The following is a 9,519-nucleotide window of genomic DNA, read 5'->3' on the forward strand; positions in this document are numbered from 1 at the left end:
TGGAGCCGGGCTCGGAGGCGGGCACCCCGGGCAAAGCAAGCTGGGCACGCAAGGCGGCAGCCAAAGAGGCTGCGCCCCTGCTTACAGGGGGCTCGAGCCGCCGCCTGGACTGCAAAGCGCCCGGGACTCCAGGGCACTGGCCGGGCCCCGGCTTACAGGGCGGCCCTGGTCCCAAAGGCCCACGGAGGCTCCTTCTCTCCGATTCAGGGGCACCCTGACCCACACCCCGCTAACGGGGCGGTCACCCCACGCAGGCTGCCAGCGGAGCACAAAGGCTCCCAGACCGGGACCCTGATTACAGGCAGGTCGACACCCAGGGAGCCAGAGAGCTCGGCCTTCCCCCACAGCGACAGGAACGAGACTCAAAGCCAGGCAGCGGAGCTTCACGGCCAAAGGCCGGGGGGCCGGGGCCCCGGCCCCGAGGACAGGGAGGGCACACATGCCCGGCCCCCACATCTCCTGGCCCCACGCCTCTGAAAGGCCAGGGCCAGGGGCACCCGCCTGCTTACAGGGGGTCCCTCCAAGCGCAGGGGACGCGCACGGCCCTGCTTACAGGGTGGCGGTCCCGCTCGGCTCCCACAAGCCCCACGGAGCCCGAGGCTCCGACCTGCGCCCGACTTAGGGGCCGGCCGGCCTGGCTGCACCACATCACCACGTCTTCAGGAGCCCAGGGAGCGACCTCGACCCCAACCGCAGGGAGGTCGCTCCAGCAAAGGCAGCGCCAAAGGCGGGACTGCGCCCTCGGGCACAGCTCTCCCTCAACCTGCACCCTCTAAAGGGCAAGGGAGGGCTCGTTCCTGTTGGCTGGCTAAAGCAGCCTCCCCAGCCCTGCTTACAGGGGCTCGGGCTGCTCCTGGGGACAGGACAGAGGGCTCCACGGCTCCTGACACACGCCCCAAGTGCACTCGGGGCTGGCACGCTGGCAGCTCGCCAGCAGGACAGGCAGCCACGCAGGCAGAGACCCAGACCCTGACTACAGGCTGGTCGCCTTGCCCGCGCTACGACTAAGCGGCTTCGCTCCGTCCTTAGAGAGAAGGGAAAGGGGCAAGCCCGGACTCCCCCTCCGCTCGCGGGCTCAGAGGGGACCCCCCTGTTGCTGCACAGAGCCCTTCTTTCCCTCCCGGGAAGTTGAAGCTAAGCTGCAGCGATTTTAAGGGGGGGCCTAAAGGACAAGCTCACTCACTCGCTCACACCGACAAGGACAGGGACAAGGGGGGGAGACACACACAAACACAACTTCCCGGAAGAGAGAGCGAGCTCTGTGCAGCCAGTGTCTGGGGAGCCATCCCTACCCCCGAGCAGGAGAGGAGAGCCTCAGACCTGCCCCCCGGGCTGCACGGAGGCCGAGGGGGGGCCTCAACGTGCCAAGGGGCCTCACGGGTGGCCGAGGGGCAAATGCCGTGACACGCCCCGACTCCGGGGGTGTCACGCTGGCCAGGCCGCCGGCAGGCAGAAAGCCGCCGCCGGGGCTGGAGCAGGGGGGCGGGAATACGGCCCTCCCCTGCTTACAGGGTGGGCTTGGGGTCCAGCGAGCTCCATTTCCCCCTCGGGTGCGGAGGCGGTGGCGCTCACCCTCCTTACAGGGTCGCCACTCCCTCCAGGCAGCCAGAGGAGCAAGGGCGGCAAAAGGCCCACGACAGCAAAAGCAAAGACCGAGCCCTGGTTACAGGGAGGTCGCCCAGCGCAAAGCCAGCACGGGCACCCCAAAGGTGCCCGCCCCGCTCTTACACGACCACGCCCCGGAGACAGGGAGGTCCCTTTGCCCAGAGTGCCTTTCTCGTGGCCCCTCCGCAGCCCGACGCCGCTCCCCGCTCCTCTTCTCGCTCACTCTTGCCTCGCCGTTCCACACGACGCCTCTTCTCTCTCCTCCGCCAGCTGCTGCCGAGGAAGGAGGACACGGTTAGGCCTGAGCATCACAGGTTGGAAGGGACGCAGCGATCATCTAGTCCACCCTTTGAGAAGCATCAGCTCCTCCAACTCAAGGAAATGGGGACCCCTACACCCCCAGAGGAAGCTCCCCGAGGCACCACCCGCCCGCCGCCAAGCCCCCACCTCCACAAAACCCTGCTGCTTCAGAGCTCGTCTCACCTGAGCCGCGCACAGCAGAGCTCCGGCCGGTGCTGGAGCCGGGCTCGGAGGCGGGCACCCCGGGCAAAGCAAGCTGGGCACGCAAGGCGGCGGCCAAAGAGGCTGCGCCCCTGCTTACAGGGGGCTCGAGCCGCCGCCTGGACTGCAAAGCGCCCGGGACTCCAGGGCACTGGCCGGGCCCCGGCTTACAGGGCGGCCCTGGTCCCAAAGGCCCACGGAGGCTCCTTCTCTCCGATTCAGGGGCACCCTGACCCACACCCCGCTAACGGGGCGGTCACCCCACGCAGGCTGCCAGCGGAGCACAAAGGCTCCCAGACCGGGACCCTGATTACAGGCAGGTCGACACCCAGGGAGCCAGAGAGCTCGGCCTTCCCCCACAGCGACAGGAACGAGACTCAAAGCCAGGCAGCGGAGCTTCACGGCCAAAGGCCGGGGGGCCGGGGCCCCGGCCCCGAGGACAGGGAGGGCACACATGCCCGGCCCCCACATCTCCTGGCCCCACGCCTCTGAAAGGCCAGGGCCAGGGGCACCCGCCTGCTTACAGGGGGTCCCTCCAAGCGCAGGGGACGCGCACGGCCCTGCTTACAGGGTGGCGGTCCCGCTCGGCTCCCACAAGCCCCACGGAGCCCGAGGCTCCGACCTGCGCCCGACTTAGGGGCCGGCCGGCCTGGCTGCACCACATCACCACGTCTTCAGGAGCCCAGGGAGCGACCTCGACCCCAACCGCGGGGAGGTCGCTCCAGCAAAGGCAGCGCCAAAGGCGGGACTGCGCCCTCGGGCACAGCTCTCCCTCAACCTGCACCCTCTAAAGGGCAAGGGAGGGCTCGTTCCTGTTGGCTGGCTAAAGCAGCCTCCCCAGCCCTGCTTACAGGGGCTCGGGCTGCTCCTGGGGACAGGACAGAGGGCTCCACGGCTCCTGACACACGCCCCAAGTGCACTCGGGGCTGGCACGCTGGCAGCTCGCCAGCAGGACAGGCAGCCACGCAGGCAGAGACCCAGACCCTGACTACAGGCTGGTCGCCTTGCCCGCGCTACGACTAAGCGGCTTCGCTCCGTCCTTAGAGAGAAGGGAAAGGGGCAAGCCCGGACTCCCCCTCCGCTCGCGGGCTCAGAGGGGACCCCCCTGTTGCTGCACAGAGCCCTTCTTTCCCTCCCGGGAAGTTGAAGCTAAGCTGCAGCGATTTTAAGGGGGGGCCTAAAGGACAAGCTCACTCACTCGCTCACACCGACAAGGACAGGGACAAGGGGGGGAGACACACACAAACACAACTTCCCGGAAGAGAGAGCGAGCTCTGTGCAGCCAGTGTCTGGGGAGCCATCCCTACCCCCGAGCAGGAGAGGAGAGCCTCAGACCTGCCCCCCGGGCTGCACGGAGGCCGAGGGGGGGCCTCAACGTGCCAAGGGGCCTCACGGGTGGCCGAGGGGCAAATGCCGTGACACGCCCCGACTCCGGGGGTGTCACGCTGGCCAGGCCGCCGGCAGGCAGAAAGCCGCCGCCGGGGCTGGAGCAGGGGGGCGGGAATACGGCCCTCCCCTGCTTACAGGGTGGGCTTGGGGTCCAGCGAGCTCCATTTCCCCCTCGGGTGCGGAGGCGGTGGCGCTCACCCTCCTTACAGGGTCGCCACTCCCTCCAGGCAGCCAGAGGAGCAAGGGCGGCAAAAGGCCCACGACAGCAAAAGCAAAGACCGAGCCCTGGTTACAGGGAGGTCGCCCAGCGCAAAGCCAGCACGGGCACCCCAAAGGTGCCCGCCCCGCTCTTACGCGACCACGCCCCGGAGACAGGGAGGTCCCTTTGCCCAGAGTGCCTTTCTCGTGGCCCCTCCGCAGCCCGACGCCGCTCCCCGCTCCTCTTCTCGCTCACTCTTGCCTCGCCGTTCCACACGACGCCTCTTCTCTCTCCTCCGCCAGCTGCTGCCGAGGAAGGAGGACACGGTTAGGCCTGAGCATCACAGGTTGGAAGGGACGCAGCGATCATCTAGTCCACCCTTTGAGAAGCATCAGCTCCTCCAACTCAAGGAAATGGGGACCCCTACACCCCCAGAGGAAGCTCCCCGAGGCACCACCCGCCCGCCGCCAAGCCCCCACCTCCACAAAACCCTGCTGCTTCAGAGCTCGTCTCACCTGAGCCGCGCACAGCAGAGCTCCGGCCGGTGCTGGAGCCGGGCTCGGAGGCGGGCACCCCGGGCAAAGCAAGCTGGGCACGCAAGGCGGCGGCCAAAGAGGCTGCGCCCCTGCTTACAGGGGGCTCGAGCCGCCGCCTGGACTGCAAAGCGCCCGGGACTCCAGGGCACTGGCCGGGCCCCGGCTTACAGGGCGGCCCTGGTCCCAAAGGCCCACGGAGGCTCCTTCTCTCCGATTCAGGGGCACCCTGACCCACACCCCGCTAACGGGGCGGTCACCCCACGCAGGCTGCCAGCGGAGCACAAAGGCTCCCAGACCGGGACCCTGATTACAGGCAGGTCGACACCCAGGGAGCCAGAGAGCTCGGCCTTCCCCCACAGCGACAGGAACGAGACTCAAAGCCAGGCAGCGGAGCTTCACGGCCAAAGGCCGGGGGGCCGGGGCCCCGGCCCCGAGGACAGGGAGGGCACACATGCCCGGCCCCCACATCTCCTGGCCCCACGCCTCTGAAAGGCCAGGGCCAGGGGCACCCGCCTGCTTACAGGGGGTCCCTCCAAGCGCAGGGGACGCGCACGGCCCTGCTTACAGGGTGGCGGTCCCGCTCGGCTCCCACAAGCCCCACGGAGCCCGAGGCTCCGACCTGCGCCCGACTTAGGGGCCGGCCGGCCTGGCTGCACCACATCACCACGTCTTCAGGAGCCCAGGGAGCGACCTCGACCCCAACCGCGGGGAGGTCGCTCCAGCAAAGGCAGCGCCAAAGGCGGGACTGCGCCCTCGGGCACAGCTCTCCCTCAACCTGCACCCTCTAAAGGGCAAGGGAGGGCTCGTTCCTGTTGGCTGGCTAAAGCAGCCTCCCCAGCCCTGCTTACAGGGGCTCGGGCTGCTCCTGGGGACAGGACAGAGGGCTCCACGGCTCCTGACACACGCCCCAAGTGCACTCGGGGCTGGCACGCTGGCAGCTCGCCAGCAGGACAGGCAGCCACGCAGGCAGAGACCCAGACCCTGACTACAGGCTGGTCGCCTTGCCCGCGCTACGACTAAGCGGCTTCGCTCCGTCCTTAGAGAGAAGGGAAAGGGGCAAGCCCGGACTCCCCCTCCGCTCGCGGGCTCAGAGGGGACCCCCCTGTTGCTGCACAGAGCCCTTCTTTCCCTCCCGGGAAGTTGAAGCTAAGCTGCAGCGATTTTAAGGGGGGGCCTAAAGGACAAGCTCACTCACTCGCTCACACCGACAAGGACAGGGACAAGGGGGGGAGACACACACAAACACAACTTCCTGGAAGAGAGAGCGAGCTCTGTGCAGCCAATGTCTGGGGAGCCATCCCTACCCCCAAGCAGGAGAGGAGAGCCTCAGACCTGCCCCCTGGGCTGCACGGAGGCCGAGGGGGGGCCTCAACGTGCCAAGGGGCCTCACGGGTGGCCGAGGGGCAAATGCCGTGACACGCCCCGACTCCGGGGGTGTCACGCTGGCCAGGCCGCCGGCAGGCAGAAAGCCGCCGCCGGGGCTGGAGCAGGGGGGCGGGAATACGGCCCTCCCCTGCTTACAGGGTGGGCTTGGGGTCCAGCGAGCTCCATTTCCCCCTCGGGTGCGGAGGCGGTGGCGCTCACCCTCCTTACAGGGTCGCCACTCCCTCCAGGCAGCCAGAGGAGCAAGGGCGGCAAAAGGCCCACGACAGCAAAAGCAAAGACCGAGCCCTGGTTACAGGGAGGTCGCCCAGCGCAAAGCCAGCACAGGCACCCCAAAGGTGCCCGCCCCGCTCTTACGCGACCGCGCCCCGGAGACAGGGAGGTCCCTTTGCCCAGAGCGCCTTTCTCGTGGCCCCTCCGCAGCCCGACGCCGCTCCCCGCTCCTCTTCTCGCTCACTCTTGCCTCGCCGTTCCACACGACGCCTCTTCTCTCTCCTCCGCCAGCTGCTGCCGAGGAAGGAGGACACGGTTAGGCCTGAGCATCACAGGTTGGAAGGGACGCAGCGATCATCTAGTCCACCCTTTGAGAAGCATCAGCTCCTCCAACTCAAGGAAATGGGGACCCCTACACCCCCAGAGGAAGCTCCCCGAGGCACCACCCGCCCGCCGCCAAGCCCCCACCTCCACAAAACCCTGCTGCTTCAGAGCTCGTCTCACCTGAGCCGCGCACAGCAGAGCTCCGGCCGGTGCTGGAGCCGGGCTCGGAGGCGGGCACCCCGGGCAAAGCAAGCTGGGCACGCAAGGCGGCGGCCAAAGAGGCTGCGCCCCTGCTTACAGGGGGCTCGAGCCGCCGCCTGGACTGCAAAGCGCCCGGGACTCCAGGGCACTGGCCGGGCCCCGGCTTACAGGGCGGCCCTGGTCCCAAAGGCCCACGGAGGCTCCTTCTCTCCGATTCAGGGGCACCCTGACCCACACCCCGCTAACGGGGCGGTCACCCCACGCAGGCTGCCAGCGGAGCACAAAGGCTCCCAGACCGGGACCCTGATTACAGGCAGGTCGACACCCAGGGAGCCAGAGAGCTCGGCCTTCCCCCACAGCGACAGGAACGAGACTCAAAGCCAGGCAGCGGAGCTTCACGGCCAAAGGCCGGGGGGCCGGGGCCCCGGCCCCGAGGACAGGGAGGGCACACATGCCCGGCCCCCACATCTCCTGGCCCCACGCCTCTGAAAGGCCAGGGCCAGGGGCACCCGCCTGCTTACAGGGGGTCCCTCCAAGCGCAGGGGACGCGCACGGCCCTGCTTACAGGGTGGCGGTCCCGCTCGGCTCCCACAAGCCCCACGGAGCCCGAGGCTCCGACCTGCGCCCGACTTAGGGGCCGGCCGGCCTGGCTGCACCACATCACCACGTCTTCAGGAGCCCAGGGAGCGACCTCGACCCCAACCGCGGGGAGGTCGCTCCAGCAAAGGCAGCGCCAAAGGCGGGACTGCGCCCTCGGGCACAGCTCTCCCTCAACCTGCACCCTCTAAAGGGCAAGGGAGGGCTCGTTCCTGTTGGCTGGCTAAAGCAGCCTCCCCAGCCCTGCTTACAGGGGCTCGGGCTGCTCCTGGGGACAGGACAGAGGGCTCCACGGCTCCTGACACACGCCCCAAGTGCACTCGGGGCTGGCACGCTGGCAGCTCGCCAGCAGGACAGGCAGCCACGCAGGCAGAGACCCAGACCCTGACTACAGGCTGGTCGCCTTGCCCGCGCTACGACTAAGCGGCTTCGCTCCGTCCTTAGAGAGAAGGGAAAGGGGCAAGCCCGGACTCCCCCTCCGCTCGCGGGCTCAGAGGGGACCCCCCTGTTGCTGCACAGAGCCCTTCTTTCCCTCCCGGGAAGTTGAAGCTAAGCTGCAGCGATTTTAAGGGGGGGCCTAAAGGACAAGCTCACTCACTCGCTCACACCGACAAGGACAGGGACAAGGGGGGGAGACACACACAAACACAACTTCCTGGAAGAGAGAGCGAGCTCTGTGCAGCCAATGTCTGGGGAGCCATCCCTACCCCCAAGCAGGAGAGGAGAGCCTCAGACCTGCCCCCTGGGCTGCACGGAGGCCGAGGGGGGGCCTCAACGTGCCAAGGGGCCTCACGGGTGGCCGAGGGGCAAATGCCGTGACACGCCCCGACTCCGGGGGTGTCACGCTGGCCAGGCCGCCGGCAGGCAGAAAGCCGCCGCCGGGGCTGGAGCAGGGGGGCGGGAATACGGCCCTCCCCTGCTTACAGGGTGGGCTTGGGGTCCAGCGAGCTCCATTTCCCCCTCGGGTGCGGAGGCGGTGGCGCTCACCCTCCTTACAGGATCGCCACTCCCTCCAGGCAGCCAGAGGAGCAAGGGCGGCAAAAGGCCCACGACAGCAAAAGCAAAGACCGAGCCCTGGTTACAGGGAGGTCGCCCAGCGCAAAGCCAGCACGGGCACCCCAAAGGTGCCCGCCCCGCTCTTACGCGACCACGCCCCGGAGACAGGGAGGTCCCTTTGCCCAGAGTGCCTTTCTCGTGGCCCCTCCGCAGCCCGACGCCGCTCCCCGCTCCTCTTCTCGCTCACTCTTGCCTCGCCGTTCCACATGACGCCTCTTCTCTCTCCTCCGCCAGCTGCTGCCGAGGAAGGAGGACACGGTTAGGCCTGAGCATCACAGGTTGGAAGGGACGCAGCGATCATCTAGTCCACCCTTTGAGAAGCATCAGCTCCTCCAACTCAAGGAAATGGGGACCCCTACACCCCCAGAGGAAGCTCCCCGAGGCACCACCCGCCCGCCGCCAAGCCCCCACCTCCACAAAACCCTGCTGCTTCAGAGCTCGTCTCACCTGAGCCGCGCACAGCAGAGCTCCGGCCGGTGCTGGAGCCGGGCTCGGAGGCGGGCACCCCGGGCAAAGCAAGCTGGGCACGCAAGGCGGCAGCCAAAGAGGCTGCGCCCCTGCTTACAGGGGGCTCGAGCCGCCGCCTGGACTGCAAAGCGCCCGGGACTCCAGGGCACTGGCCGGGCCCCGGCTTACAGGGCGGCCCTGGTCCCAAAGGCCCACGGAGGCTCCTTCTCTCCAATTCAGGGGCACCCTGACCCACACCCTGCTAACGGGGCGGTCACCCCACGCAGGCTGCCAGCGGAGCACAAAGGCTCCCAGACCGGGACCCTGATTACAGGCAGGTCGACACCCAGGGAGCCAGAGAGCTCGGCCTTCCCCCACAGCGACAGGAACGAGACTCAAAGCCAGGCAGCGGAGCTTCACGGCCAAAGGCCGGGGGGCCGGGGCCCCGGCCCCGAGGACAGGGAGGGCACACATGCCCGGCCCCCACATCTCCTGGCCCCACGCCTCTGAAAGGCCAGGGCCAGGGGCACCCGCCTGCTTACAGGGGGTCCCTCCAAGCGCAGGGGACGCGCACGGCCCTGCTTACAGGGTGGCGGTCCCGCTCGGCTGCCACAAGCCCCACGGAGCCCAAGGCTCCGACCTGCGCCCGACTTAGGGGCCGGCCGGCCTGGCTGCACCACATCACCACGTCTTCAGGAGCCCAGGGAGCGACCTTGACCCCAACCGCGGGGAGGTCGCTCCAGCAAAGGCAGCGCCAAAGGCGGGACTGCGCCCTCGGGCACAGCTCTCCCTCAACCTGCACCCTCTAAAGGGCGAGGGAGGGCTCGTTCCTGTTGGCTGGCTAAAGCAGCCTCCCCAGCCCTGCTTACAGGGGCTCGGGCTGCTCCTGGGGACAGGACAGAGGGCTCCACGGCTCCTGACACACGCCCCAAGTGCACTCGGGGCTGGCACGCTGGCAGCTCGCCAGCAGGACAGGCAGCCACGCAGGCAGAGACCCAGACCCTGACTACAGGCTGGTCGCCTTGCCCGCGCTACGACTAAGCGGCTTCGCTCCGTCCTTAGAGAGAA

This window comes from Phalacrocorax aristotelis, chromosome 22, assembly GCF_949628215.1.
Source record: "Phalacrocorax aristotelis chromosome 22, bGulAri2.1, whole genome shotgun sequence".
NCBI classification, from domain to species: Eukaryota; Metazoa; Chordata; class Aves; order Suliformes; family Phalacrocoracidae; genus Phalacrocorax; species Phalacrocorax aristotelis.